The sequence below is a fragment of the Otolemur garnettii genome, unplaced genomic scaffold, assembly GCF_000181295.1.
Source record: "Otolemur garnettii isolate 467f Iridium unplaced genomic scaffold, OtoGar3 scaffold00012, whole genome shotgun sequence".
NCBI classification, from domain to species: Eukaryota; Metazoa; Chordata; class Mammalia; order Primates; family Galagidae; genus Otolemur; species Otolemur garnettii.
In genome coordinates, this window is record NW_003852407.1 from 1,367,484 (window position 1) to 1,383,498 (window position 16,015).

Sequence of the window (16,015 nt, forward strand, 5' to 3'; positions counted from 1 at the left end):
TGTGTCATCTTCTAGTCAAGCTCATGTCAATCACTGAAGATTTATTACTGACACTTTCCTACTCCTTCTTTTTGACTTCTACAGTCTGATTCATCCAGAAAAGGTTTCCAGTTCCTCAAACACACTGGGAATTTTTGATCTTTGCCCTGCTTGTCACTTAGAATGGCCTCTGTCCATGCCCACCACCTATGGCCTACTGCCTGCTCCTCCTGCACAGATGTCATCACAGCTTGGTGTCATCTCCTCAAAGAAGCCTTCCATAATGCCCACAGACTGTAAAACTTTGTTTTCCTACAGCATTTTTACAGAATTTTCTACGATACATTATAATTAATTTTTATTCCTCTTCTCTTTGTCTTAGTCAGTGCAAGCTGCTATAACAAAATACCATACATCAGGTGGCTTATAAATAACAGTAAACTTGTTTCTTACAGTTCTGGAGGCGAGAAGTCTGGGATAAGGACGCTGGCATGCTTGGGTTCTGGTGAGAGTCCCATTCCAGGCTGCAGACCGCTGACCTCTGCTGCATCCTCACTTGGTAGAAAGAGGATGAAAGAGTCCTCTGGAATCTCTTTTATAGGCTATTAACTTCATGCTTGGGGCTTCACCCTCATGACCTAATGATTTCCCAAAGGCTCTCCCACCCATATCATCACATTAAGAGTGAGAATTTCAACATATGAATTTTGAGAAGACACATTCACCTCATTATATTTTTGAGACTTACTTATCTACAGCTCTCCAGTCCTTAGTACGTAGCTACCTACCACTTGTTCAATAAGTAAATGAATTCATTAAATAAGATTTCAGATCTCTTTTCTACCATTTGGATTTCTTCTCTGATCAACCCCTGGGGGTACCTCACAATACTATTTCTAGTTTATTACCCTTGTTCATGCCAGCTTGTCCTGGTATTTCTGCTCATGTGCAGACTGGACCAGAATGACTTACCATGCAGTGACCTCTAGTCTGACCACTCTCCTTTATATGCCTGTCTACTGCACAGCAGACCAATCTATCCACAGGTCAGGTTCATCCTGGAACTACTTATATGCCACCACAAACCTATACATTCAATTCTTGTTCTAGAAGCCTTTATTGGGTCTACAAATCTAACAGTAATGAATCCCTTAATAACTAAAATAATATCTGGGGAGTACTGACTCAAAAGAAGATATTGCAATCTTCCTGTGTGCCTGTGTCAGATGCTAAAGATGCCATAATGACCAAAAACTGTTCTCCTCTTACGGAGTTTCTAGCTTAGAAGAATGGCATTAATTAAGTAATTGCATTAATAGAAATTTCATTCCAGACATTGAGAAGTGGCATCAATGAATTGAAGATAATTCTCTGGTTGCTTTGATAAAACAACTGTGACTTAGATGGGAGTGGATGTGCAGAGGGTGAAGGGCTAAGGTAGGAGGGGGTCAGAAGAGGACCTGAACAATGGATAGTCACTAATTAGGTAGCCAAATGGGGCAAATGAGAGGAGTGAGTGTAGAGGAAGAATACTGAGACAGAGAGAATAGCATGTTTAGAGGACCTGCGGTACATGGTTCCTGGTGAGGGAGACTCGTGTAACTGGAGCATGTGTGTGACAAGAATGAAGTCGTGGCAGTCAGCCACTTGGGTGGAGCCAGGTCAAGCATTTGAGTCTTCAGAACAATTCTAAGTAACTGATGTGCTTCATGAAATGGTGGTTGAATGGGGAAAATATGTGCCTTTCAAAAAACGGATGAATCCAGTGCTGCTAGACTCATGATAAGAGATAATATATGTGGTATGATCTATAACCTCAAGGTGCTCACAATTAAGAATTAGAGGTCTAAGTCTCAAGAACAACAATATAGCAAGTAATGACTGACCAGTTTGTTAATGATTCAAGAAGTCAAAGCATTAAGCAATGGGTCTAATCTTTTACTTTCTCTGAAGTTTGTTGCCTGGTGAGCCCTGGGATGGATAGGACTTCTAATAAAAAAAAAAAAAAAAAGTACTTTATTTCACTGTGTGTTTATCTTCCCAAGAGATCTTGCATGGGTGTTTTTCTTGAGCAAATAAATAAATGAAAAGATTCTAAATGGGAAGTGGGGAATTCTCAGTAAGAAGTTATAAAATACATTCTGTCCCACTCTGGAAAGCCCAAACATGATCTTTTTTTTTTCCTAGAAAGATTACAGTTAATTAGCTCCCTATTTGTTTCTAGTAACAGAAGGGATTTAAGAGTTTATGGTAATAATATGCAAAAGTCTGAAATGCTCTTGAAGCAAATGCTAAACTTTGCCACTGAACAGAGCAGAGTGCCAGATGCTTTGGTGTTACCAATGCATGAGGGTGGGACAGAGAAGGGGAGAGTGCCCTGCTCTTCTGCAGTCACCGGGAGGGTAGCTGGCGATGTCCTCTAGGTATGCATGGGCGGGGCTATGCTGCTGCACAGTCAGCCTGCATTGTCCTTGGGAAAATATACTATAGCAATGGCCAGGCTGTGCAGGCAAGAATACAGTTATTAATGTACAAGTATTTTAATGATAACTGCTAATTCTTAGTGAGTGCTTATTATGTAATGAGATCTGTTCTACAGGGTTTATAAGTATTACCTTATTTAATTCTGTACCAAGTAAGTATAATTAGCTTCATTTTGTAAATGAGGATTCTGAGACATAGAGGGAGTTATATAACTTTCTCCAGGCCTCACAGTCAGCAGACAGGCCTGGGCGATTGACCTCCAAAGTCTACACATCTACACTCTTTGTAAATATGGTACAGCACTCTCATTCACATATTTACCTCAAGATTAGTATAAGAATTAAATGCTGACTTGTATGGAGAGATTGACAGGTCTTAAGCACATAACAGTATCTGTATTTATTTTCAATATTTTTTCCTCCTTCTTATGCTAATGTGATCCCCCAAGTCTGTCATCTCTATCTTTTCCTCCTTCTCCAGTTCCCTTTCAGTTCCACTGACCCCAGCAACAATGACACAACCTGTTAATATTTGTTAATTGGATGTTTTTTGTCCAATTCTTTCAGATGACTGTAGGATATAGGAAGAAGGAAGAGGAACTTCCAAACCCAGTGGTGACTTCAGAATCACAGGAATGAATACTCCATCCAAGCCAGGATTGTTTCTTTATTATTATTTTATTTTTAGTTTTATTTATTTATCTTTTCTTTGAGATAGCATCTAGTTTTGTCATTTTGGGTTGAGTGCTATGGCGTCACAGCTCACAGCAACCTCAAATTCCTGTTCTCAAGCAATCTTCTTGCCTCACCCTCCTGAGTAGCTGGGACTACATGTACCCAGCACAATGTTTAGCTAATTTTTCTAGGTTTTTGTTTTTTTTCAGTAGAGAAGGGATCTGGCTCAAACTCCTCATTCAAAGCTAGACTTGAACTTGTCAGTTCAAGTAATCTATCTGCTTCAGCCTCCCAGAGTGCTAGGATTACAGGTGAGAGCCACCATGCCTGGATTTTAGGCCAGGTTTGTACAGTAAGAACATGAATACTCTAGGAAATTCAGAAGCCTGACAGTGTTAAGTCTCCTCCACGTGCCATACGTACCTTGAGCAAATGAATAATGAAAATAATAACTAAAATAATATTGGGAATCATTGACCGGACATGTCTACATGTGTTTGCCTACTGTTTCCCCAGGGGGAGGTCAGTGTGAAGTGAGGGTAAAATAGACACAAAAATGTGTAAGACCCGGACTAACAAAAATGAAATTCAGATGGAGGAAGAGAAATCCGAAGCAAGCACAGGGCGGTTTCATGTCATGACATCATATACCACATGGCTGATAAAAAGCTCAAGGCTGTGGGCACAAGTGAGGCCCGTGGCTGGAAGGCAGGAGATGAAAGATAACCCTGTATGTCTTTCCAGGATGAATGAAATCATCATCTTTCAAAATCAAAGATACCTCGCTCTGCCTTCTCTCTGCTGAGGAAACAGATAATATCATCAAAAGCCAGAATGTTTTGTCAGAGGCTTCGCTGTGGGGCTGCTGAGTTCAGAATGACAACCTGAAAGTCCAACTGATAAGAGGCAGATAACAAAAAAAGACGGTGGAAACTTCCGGAATAATGTCTTCCAAGCCGTGAGGGTGCTGAGCATGGAGACTATCTGGAGCGTTGGTTCTGGGAATATTTTTTTAATTGACTGCTGTACTGCTTTTGTGCTGTGTGAGGCCAGATTGGTATTCTGCAGTGGACCCTGGTGGACACACAGCTGGAGGAGAAACCGCAGCCGAAACTAATAATAGAGCAGCCTGAAGCACAAACACAATGGCTGCGGAACACAGGCCCCTGGGGGACACGTGATTGTCGCGTCAGCCTGTCTCTCCTTCTTGATTAGCAGTAATGGCTCTGATCAGCTTTCAAAGGAGACCAGACTTGGTGGAAGAGCTTTGAAATTGATTCCCGGCCCAGGTGAGTCTCTTGGTCTTGGGTCTGTAGGAATGCTTCCATTTTGTCTTCAGGCAACATTTTCCTAAAGTGAGAAGAATTGTAAATTAGCACGGACTCCGTTCTCACTGTGCACCAGGCACTTTACATCTTTCATCACTTTTCATCTTCACCACAATCCATTGTGGCAGTAAATCTTTCTAAAAGTATTTCCATTTGTATACATAAATAAATGGAAGTTTTAAGACAATAGTAGCTGGGCCATGTCACACAGAACCATAATTCCAACCTAGTTCTGATGGCCTCTAAAATGCGTGCCTTTGTCCCCTCTGCTCTCCTGCTGTCCAGACAGCTGTTTTGAATCAGCAGAGCATTGAAGTAGCAGAGTTGCCACGCCTACTCTGTTACCAGCAAACTTCTAGTGGGTTCTATTCCATCAACAGTTCCTAACCCTGCTTTTTGGGTACCACAGTATGTAAGGATTTGTAAGCCTTCGTAAGTTTATAGCCCTCTGGAAAGTAAAATATAAATTTAAGCTGGATTGTGTTAGCTAGAAACTATCCAGACTGACTTGTTTTTACTCTTCTGAGGATGATCTTCCAGGACAATTCAATATTTATGAAAAGTCTATTATTTGTTTGGCATTTTGTTAGGCTAAAGATAAAACAATAAATAAAACCCAGCATGTAGCATCACCTCAGCAGAGACTGCTAGAATTTTCTTAGCTCTACCTGCCCTCATGAGGGGTGCTTACTCAGAATGTCCTTCCTTCACCTATACTAAAAAATTAAAAATAAATAAAGATGCCCAAGGCTTGAGGACTGAGCCCTCGCAGAGGTTGCTATGCTCATGGGCCCTTTCTCTCCTCATTCCCACTGCCATCACAGCTACCACTGGGACCTCAGCTGCCCTTACCCCTACGTTCACCTGTTGTAAGGGGGAGAAATTATGCCGGGAACATTTGTATTCACAGTATGGAAACTAGCACATTTAAATATGCTCTGTAGAGAAATAACATGATAAATGAAAAAAAAAAAAAAACAACAACAGGGCTTTAAATGAATTTTAATACTTATCCATATTCTCTCTGGAGAAATAAATTATGATAGTCTAAGTTAATAACCTACCCAGGCCTTATAATATTTTTCTATGGGAAAATAACTTTAAATTCCTAACAACCAACTTTAAGCTAAAATAACTAAAACCCATTCATTAATTGTGGACTGGCCACACATTTTGTACTTTGAGAATGTATTTCTCCTACGGCAGTACACGTTTGTCTGCAAGTGGCATAAAGTACCAATTAGATACTCTAAGAAGAAATGGAAGACAAAACTTAGGGAGAATAGGCAAGTTGTTTCAGGTCATGAGGAGAGTTAGGGTGGTCCCTGTCGGGATGGAGTTCATTCTGCCAGGGGGGCAGTGCTTTGGCTCCTGCTTCTGCTCTTCAGAAAGAAGCCTCAAGTACTCACTGGGCATGTTTAAAGGTCATCATAAAATATGAAGTAGACAAAGTTTTGTGGCTGCTTCTAGAATATCCTGAGTTATTTACTAAAAGCAAAATTGCTGAGACAGATTAATCTGGTTGGGGTCATTAAGCAGAGAGCAAAGAAAAATACCTTGCTTACTATCTTAATTTCTATTTGAATGTCCACAAAATAGGTGAAAGGATTATTTGGTCAGAGGCCCTTGGTCTAAACAGAGCTGAGAATTTTTTTCAATTAGCAGAATTCTGGAGCCAGGAACCCCTCTATATTGGAATAAAATCTTTTTTTTTTATTTCTTTTTTTCCTGATGGAACAAGGTTGATTTATTCTTTTGTATAAAAAATTATGACAGCATCTACCACATGATGACTAAGCCCAATCCTTTGGAAAAGGCATTAGCAGTCTGCTTAAATCCCTGGGATCTCTCCACAACAAAGGTGAACAAATCCCATTTTAAATAAATTGTTCCAACTTTTTCATGAAGGAATTATAGAACACAATCAGCCGAACAGAAGGTCTATCAAAATTTCAAATCCGGTAGAACGCAGAGAAGCTTTTGACTGGCTCCGAATGATGATGTGGGGAAACCAATGAAACAATTCATGTACAGTGCCCAAGATTTATCAGGACCATGAGTCTCTACAACAATCGTATAAAACAAGCATTTTGAAACCCATTTTATATCAGAAGTCAAGAGAAGTTCTGAAATTTGTCACAATCATAAAAACAATAGGTGATAAAGCTGAGACTTGAATTCAGATCTTCTGACACCTAAATCCTAATCTCTTCCACCATATCAGAACGGGAACATCAAAGATGGCTAGAAATTTGTGACTTCCCTGCTCTAATGACTCTAATGACAAAAATTAGAGATACCTCCTCTAGGGTGGCAAACGTTTTCTGGAAAGGGACAAATGTAAGGCACAAGATCTCTGTGGCAGCTTCTCCACTCTGCCACTGTAAGCATGAAAGCAGCCATAGATGATAGTAATTAAATAAAAATAACAGGTGTTGCTGGGTTCCAGCAAAACTTTATTTAAAAAAACAGGCAGTCAGCTGATTTTGCCAGAGAGCTGTGGTTGGCCACCCCCACCCCCACCCCCATTCTAATTGATGTAAAATAAATCCGAACTATTTCCTCCAAGGCAAGGCTTTCAAATCAAGACAGTGAAACCAATGCACTGGTTTTCTAAGGAACAGTCCTGGAAAAATTAAAGTCTAAGGCTGTTCTAAGTTCAACCAGACTAACCTTCTCTTTCAGACTATCAACCAGTAACGTGAGATGTTATATTATAACACCTTAAAGGGGACATAAGAACAAGAGAGGAGAGTGATCACATTAAAGCCATTGTCTATTATTTTGTGGTTATATAAGGAAACACACTGGCAAAATAATCCCCTATTTTGAAAGTTGGCAGTGGAAATTAATCTCATGTATGGGTATATCTGTTTACTTAGACTTTGTAAAGTTTCTCCCCTCTGGCTTGGTTTAAAAGACTTGGGTATTGAAATTAGCCAGCTTACCCTGAAGTTTATTTTCCATCTTCTGATTGTTTCATATGAATATAATTTTGGACCCCATGCTTAGGCGTTTTTAAGCTGTCTGTCAGCTAAAGGGTCTTATCAAGGCAAGGTACTAACCACTATGAAAGATAAAACCGTCCCTTGTCTTTTCAAAAAATGGTCTTCCCTCTGTACTGATATGTGCGAGACTCTTGAAAGACATCTTCTAGGGAGACTGGAAAAAGCTGCTTCAAATCCACTTCTCCCCCACCCCCTCCAACTAGCAGAAATCACGGGCTTTCTAAGGATGGGCTACATACCTTGGAGGAGGATGAGTTCTGGAGTTAAGGATTCTGTTGTGGTGCCCTCAGAATCTCCACTCTGAGGAGGGGCTGCATACCTGGGAGGAGGATGAGTTCTGGAGTCAAGGATTCTATTCTGGGGCCCTCAGAATCTCCACTCCTTTGTCTTGCAGAAAATTTATCATTTCTGGGACACAACTCAAAATGTTGAGGAGTTTGTTAGGGGAGAAGATTATTAAAAACACATAGGGGGTCACTGAAATTTATTCATGGAATTGTTCACAGCTCCTACCTTTCTTTTTAGTTCATTTCGATATCTTGAAGAATCAAGATGTTAATCCAATTGGCTCTTGGAGTATGAGAAAGAACAAAAGTGTCGGGCCTGTAATTGAAACATGTTAGTACATACTGTTGAGTTGCCCGCCTCTCCCCACCAAGACAGCAAAGTATATTGAAAGAAGTATTCATTCCTGGCTAGGATCCCTCCCAAGAAATACCAGCCCAGTATCTCCCAGATGGGATTTCATCCAAAATTTCTTTAGTCATTCATGAAAACCATTTGAGAGGAAACTTTTGACCTGTTAGGTGCTTAAAAGTGAGTGGTATGGATTTCCAACAAGCAAATGCCTCCACTGCCCAGCTATTTGGACATTTCTGAGCCCTACAGATTTTTTTTTTTTTTTTCACATTGACCCCACAGACAAAAAGAGACTCAGAGGATATACCAACAGTACCTGCTCCAGTTTGCCTGTCCCTCTGGGAGCTGGTGTGTTAGTTTCCCCAGACCTTGGAGAAATATCATTTGTTGGTATACTATTGTACATCCCCTGGCTATCCAATTGGAGGGAAGGGATTAAGGCCAATTAGTTGAATTGTTGGGCTGTTCTTTTGACCCTCAAGCATAGACAGTTCTCTGATGCCTCCAGCAGTTCATGATGGCTACTTCCTGGGTAGTAAAAATGACTTTTAATTACAAAAGAATTTGTGGTCTATATTTAATTTTCTTGTTTTCAGAAGTAGTGTATCCTTATTTCTCCCAAATAACATTATCAGCATACACCACCATGAAGTCATACTTAGGATCAGTGTGGTTAGCACAATTAATTTCTTTTTATGAGCAATGTCCTGGGGGAAGTGCCTGTGTCTCGATTACCTGTTGGCCAGTAACCACAGCACCCCCAGCTTTGCATTGTCACCATTCCATAACACTGCTTCCATACATAAAGAGTTCCTCATCTGGGTCTGCCAGTGGCTGCTCAGTCAAATCTTGGAGCCTAGAATACACTTGATCACTAATTTAAATGTAATCATAGAGCAGGAAGCAAGAATCTGTAGGCTGCAAAGTGGCTGGATTTAAGGTGGATACCACCTTCAGATACCTTACCAGCCACCACTCTCAAACAAGTGGACTATCCTTCTGTTACCACAATCAGTTTCTTAAAGAAGTAAGTTGCAGGTTGCTTATTATCCCTTCAAATTTGTGATGATACACTGGGTTCATGTACTTGTCCTTCCTGAATGAACAAACCAAAAGGCTTATGTAAATCCAGGAGGCCCCATGCAGGGGCAGTCATTAATTTTTCAATAGTCAAGAAAGCCTTGTAGCATTCCCTGGCCCAAACAAGTGGTTCTTTTTCCTCTCCCTTTAAGTCTTTATAAAAGGGTTTTGCTATTAGCCTGAAGTTGGTAATTCAAATCCAGCAAAATCCAGCCATATCCAATAATCCTCACAACTGTTTATGGACTGTAGGGACTGCTATTCAGTTTTCACACTCACTCCGATCTGAGATGAAGATCTCAGTTTCAAGAGTCAATTCAAACTCCAACTATTTGGCAGTGGGAAGTGAAATGTAAGCTTTTTCTGAGATTCTATATAATCCTTTGTCAGCCAGTAAATTTAATACAATTATAGCATGTAGCCTTGATTCAGCTTTAGTCTCACTGGCTATCAAGATATTATCTACGTACTAAAAATCATTCCTTTGCCTAAAACCATCTCCCTCAAATCTCTGGCCAGAATTTTTCTGAAGATTCTGAGGGAGTTTTTTAACAGCTGCAGAAGGACAGTCTAGCAGTACTGACATTAAGCTTTAGATATTTAAGTCTTCCCATTCAAAAGCAAAATGATATGGGGATTTGGGAATAAGAAGAATGCAGAAGAAAACACCTTTCAAATTTAGTGCTGAAAACTAGGCAACAGTTCTAGATAAAGTGGTCAGAAGATGAATACACATTATTTGGTTTATTGCCCTCAGTATTGTACAAACTGGCAGAGATGTCTAACCCTCTTTCTCTTTATAGCTGAAAGCACAGTTTTAAGGTTTGCTTGTTTTCAGATTTTTCTCTGAGACCAAGAGGGGAATCCTTGTAAAGGAGGGGGGTGGTTAGGTTAAAATGTCTTCCTTTAGGCCAAGAATTTGCCAGAGGCATCATTGATAGCCAAGCTTCTCATTTTTCTCATTGTTTCCAGAGTTTTGGGGCTACCTGCCCCAGTTCAGCTGTCTTGTTCTTTAGTGGGATCCTTACAGCTAAAGACTTTAAAGGTAGTCTTTAAAGTTAAAAGACTACCAGCCAATGAAACATTCTAGGTCCAATGGCAATGGAGGTGGACAGGCATTTATCAACTTTCATAATGTAAGAGCAAAAAATAACACATTACAAGCAAGGTTAGATAAAGTTAACTGATCTATAAATGTTGAGCTATTGTAATCTTAAATTTATTGCAGACTTATAGTAATAAAAGTATTATCAACCAGTTGTGCTAAGGAATTTAGAGACTTGTATAGTAATTTTTTTTTTGTAGTCACTTTAGTAATTTGTCTTAAGGTGCCCAATAAATTTCTTACTGCATATATATTTGCATAAACTTCATAACATGAAACAACTATACCCAAAAGCCTCTATTACTGGGTATCTTGATTTTTTTTTTTTTGAAGCAGAGTCTCAAGCTATCACTCTGGGTAGAGTGCCGTGACATCACAGCTCACAGCAACTTCAAACTCCTGGGCCCAAGTGATTCTCTTACCTCAGCCTCCCAAGTAGCTGGGACTACACGCATCAGCCATAATGCCTGGTTATTTTTTGGCCCTGGCTGGATTCAAACCTGCCAGCGCTGGTGTATGTGGCTGGCGCCCTAGCCACCTGAGCTACAGGCGCCAAGCCAGTATCTTGATATCTTCCCAATAATTTTCTTTTAAGTCTGTGGAAAGCAGAAAGTTATTTCTGGGTGCGGTAGATGCCTAGACTACTAGGTCCAAAAAGAGAAAGTCCTTCCTTTTACCAGATGTTTAGACTTCTACGCATGTATGTCTGTCCTTGATCTGGAGGGTCTGAACTAATTCCATCCTTCAAGATCAATCCTTAAACTGTTTGGGGACTGGCTCCTAGTTCCCCAAACCCAGCTGCCCTGGTTCCATTACTTGCAGAAGTAGTAAGTTCAATTGTGGCAGGAAATAGAAAGTGAGTAGAAACTGAAAGAAAACAGAGAAGGCAGCAGAATAGAAAGCAAAAGTAACTTCATACAGGCTTTAGTATAACAAAGAGAAAGTTCGCTTAAGAACAGAGAGAAAGCTTAGAGCACTTCCAGTGTGTTGGGAATAGGTCCTTCTCACAGTGAGAAGAGAGAGACAGACACCAAGGTAAAAGTATAAATATCCTCGTTCTTTTCCCTTCTTTGGAATTGTTTGTGTAACTCTTTCATTGGTCTCTCAGTACCTTTGCCCTTTTCTATTGGCCATTTATTACCTAGGTTCCCTCATACCCACCTTGTCTTCCTTTTTTGGTGAGGATTATTGAGTGCTGATCTAACTATTGATTCTAGCAATACCTGGGGTATTTGAGGTGTGCAGTACTCACCTTGTGTAAATACGGAAACTGCATTGTGTGCAGTACATGCTTGGTCCACTCAATCACAGTATTCTCAGAATGTTTCTAAGGCTTATCCAGATGTTCTTATTCAGCAGGCCAGACTTTCCTTCCATCCTCTTTGAAGGCCCTTTCTTTGTCCCATCTTATAAAATATCACATACTCCCCTCTTTCACCATAGTTAATACCTGAATCTAGAGCAGGGATTTTCAATGGGTGTGCCATGGTACACAGCTGTGCTGTGAGGGGATCTGAGCTGTGCCATGAAAAATTTGTAAAGATAATTTATTAAATTATTTTTGAAAGAAGTTCAAAGCACAGTAAGTATATTCTTTTTTTACTCTTTTTTTTTGATCAATATAATTTAAGTGTGCTGCAGAATTTTAACCATAGGTTCAAGTGTGCTATGAGATACAAAAAGGTTGAAGAACAGTGATCTAGAGGGAGGATGTTTATAATTTAACAGCAGGGCACTTACAATGGAATAGTTTTTAAATTCTGGAGATATTAGGAAATTTTGCTATTAATAGTTGTCTTGACTCTGGAAAACAAAGCAAAAAGAATCAATAACATTTTAAATAATAAGTCATTAAAAATTATCACAGTTCTTTCACTGACTTTTTCTTAAGGAAGCAAATCTTGGACCATAGCTGCTTATAAACTGTTGAGTGCAATCTTATGTTCCCAGAAATGACTCAGATATTTTATGATTGTCTACTATTTATTTAACATTTCAAATCGCCGAAAAGAATCTTGAAACTATGACATACATATCCTTAGAACCAGATCTTATATAATTACAAGATTTTTTTATTTTGTGGTTTTCAAATAGTTTCCCACTCCCACCTAAGATAAGTGATTTGTTCATTACTTGTTGCTAAGCAACTCTAAATTTACCTGTCCAAAGATATGAAACAAGATAGAAAATTTACATCTCAAGGCACAGATGTAAATTTTGAGCCAGTGCCCTTTTTATCCTAAGAGATTTTAGTGGTTTAGATGCAGAGAGGGAGGTGCCCTTCTTATAAATGGAGATTTTTAAAATTTCATTTAGCTAAATGTAGACTGATTTATTTACATAGGTTGTCTTTTCAATTTAGCTTGTTTCTTAATTAGACTATTGGCTTCAGGGTGGAGCCCCTTAAAGAATCAGGGTGAAGCAAGCCGGTAATTTTAGTTGGTATGGCTGGGAGGCAGAATACTTAGACCACAGTTATCCTTTTGGGTTATTTTCTGTTAACCATTTGTATAGCCTGTGAATATTAGACATACAAACTACATGACTAATTGTGTCCTAAACAAGGTCATTATTACGTAACTTGTTAGGACCTCTTGCTTTTCTAGGGACAAAGACAGATGCCCTAGCTTATTGCTGCCTCTGCTTAATCCTGCCCCAAAGGCCTTAGGGAAGGAGAAACACCCTGCAAGCCTCTCCATCCAGGCACAATAGGATCTGGAAGGCGACCTAGAGTAACCTAAGGCTAATTATCATGCTATTGAAGTGGCTCAATGATGGCTGCATCTGGGAGAATTATGAATATACTTGCAGGGTGGAGATACACGACAGCTTTCTGCAATGAGTGGTCTTCAAGATGTTGCACTGGCTACTCCTAGAGTGCCGATGTCATGGGATCCCACCTGTAAGCTGAGTGGGGGTCTACAGGCTGCCGTCCATGATGTACAGAAGCCAAAGTTACTAAAAGTGTGGTTCTGAGGCCAGCAAATTTCTTCTATAACTGTACTACTTATTCCAAGTGCTAAGATAGAAAAGGGAGAGAAGTGAGCAGGGTAGTTAGGAGTTATTTTCCTTGCTTCCATTTACAATATTTCCTTTCATTTAATGCTTTTGCTGTGGATATTTACAAACATCAGGATCTTTGCTCAGGCAATGTCCATCTGCTCCAGCACCTTATTTCCCATCTGAAGTCCTAGTCTCCTGACAGTGACGTCACAGGCATTTCTGTCTGGAGCCAGTTATAATTAGAGCTCCAGGTGAAAAATTAACAGCAAGAACAGATGGGCCCATAAGAGGCAAAGAGTCTGTTCACATGTAGATTTCATCAGTCCTAGAAGATTGAAGAAAACTGTAGAAAATAGGAAAGCTCAGCCCCCATGTGAGACTTCGGTGTGGTGTGAAAAGTTTTCTGGTATTGCAGGCCTTTCCTCAGGCTTTCAGGGAGCATTTTCCTTCCTATACACTGAGGAAGGTGGGCTGGAAAAAAGTGGAGCAACTAGGCTATTATGATGCTGAGGTTTTGAGTTTTAGTACAGGGATCTGGGAGGATGCAGCTCTGCCGAAGCATAAAAAAGTGGGTGTTTGCTTGTTTGCCTCGGAAGGGAAGAGCTGCAGCCCAGGCGCTGTCAATCTCCATTAGCTCCTTTCAAGAACTTTTGTGCGTGACATAAAGTAAAAATGATACAGTAAGGCGAAGTGGAAAGCGGTAATTGCAGATTCTTCTCAATGGGTGTTTTATACTACTGAGACCTTGAATTATTGAAATCACTGCATTATTAGTTAAGTGTTAAAAAAAAAAAAGTGGTCCCTTATTTGTCATTTCATGTGGTTCCAGGGTGCCTGGGGAAGTGGTTCAGAACTTGCAGCCATGGGAACTCAAAGCAAGGGATAAAGTTGCGTATAAGCAGGGCCTGAGGCCTTTCTACATTGCCATTGCCTATCTGAACTCAGCAACCTCACCCCACTCAGACTTTTATGCAAACTGTCATTGCTTTTTTTCTCTCACGTGGGTTTAGAAGATTCTACCAGCACATACTGACTCATATTTATACCTTTCCTTACATTCCATTTCATATATTCTAATCCCTTGTCCCCTTTTACAAGAGTCAAACAAGTCTCTTATGTTGTCTTCCTCTTCCAATCTGCTCTTATCAAAAAACTCCTAAAATGATTTTCCTAAAAGACAATTTCAGTCATTGTTTCCCTCTATTCCGATCGCTTCTGTCACTTCCCAAGCACTGAATGAAAATGCAACTAGCAGTACAATTCTCTTTCAAAAAGATCTGAAAGTGCTTATTGACGTTGAACGCATGCATGTGCATAAATGTTGACTCATCAATTTCACCCTCAGTCGGTCTATACTGCACAAAGACGGGTACATTAGTTTGTCAACATACTAGAATCTTCATAGCAACAATATTTATCATATCCCTAAACTGGGATATGCAAATGTTTATGATCAGTAGAATGGATACATGGATTGATAAATATTCATATAGAAAACAATGTAAAGATGGGAAATAATCTATAGCTACGTGTGGCTAGACACAAAAAGTACATATTGTAGAATTCCTTTCAGTTATACAATTCCAAAAGGAAAAACTCAAGTAAATGGATATGGGCTTCTTACTCCCCACAGGGGGTACTCATACGGGGAGTAAGAAAAGGGAGGGCTGAGGAAAGTGATGAAGTACCGACAGCATTCTGTTCCCTTATTAGCTGCATTAGTTTGTTCAGTTTGTGGGAATTCATTGAGCTGTATTGCTTATGATACATCCACTTTTCAATGTGTAGATTATACTTCAAAATGAAGTTAAATTTTAAAAATGAGTGAAAATGCCACAGAATTCAAAGCTTTTTTCTCAATCTTATCCTAGATCCTTGAGATTGGATTCAGCATCTTATTCACTTCTATATCCCTGGCATTTACATAATGGTAGTTGATTATAAAAATAATTTTTTTGAATAAAAAATAAATAGATGGGGAAATCTGGCAAGATGACAGTTGTGGTATGCATAGTCTTTGGTATTCCCAAATCCCCATATTAAAATAGATAGTGAAATAATACAGCAAAATCCAAAACCTATGTGAAACATTTTCAGCAAAACCAGGTGATAGGATATCCATGTGAACTCAATGAGGAAACAAAACATTGATAGCACAAGACTTATGGGTTGTTGGTATCTGTGTGGGAAAATGTAGAGGGAACCAACAGGTTGCATGTTGTACCTGAGAATAGGAGAACCCCCAAAATAGGAAACAGGTTTCCCTCAAAAGTGTGTCAGGTAAATATAAGGACTCCAATAGTACTGACTACAAGAGAGGCTCATGGAAAGAAGAAAGGGGACTGGAGCAGTCCGTCCCAAAGAAGTCTTGAAAATGACTTATCCCATGCTGCAAAAAAACTGTTCTCAGAGAAGCAAGATTGAGCAGGATTGGGATAAAATCTAGAAAGAAATGAGAATGTCCAAATTAAAAGTATGTATATGTGTGTGTTGAAAGGGTGGATAATTGAACCAGGAAATCTCAGAATAATTGTTTTGAACTTTATACAAAAGCAACAGAAGAAGCTCCATGAAGAAAAGCTATCTGACTTGAACGCATTTCTACAATTTTAGAAAAAGTGAACATTTATTTATAAAGTAGACATCAGAAAAGTCTTGAAGGCCAATTCTATACAGTTTTACTATGAAAACAAAAGAGGGAGATAAAAAAAAAAA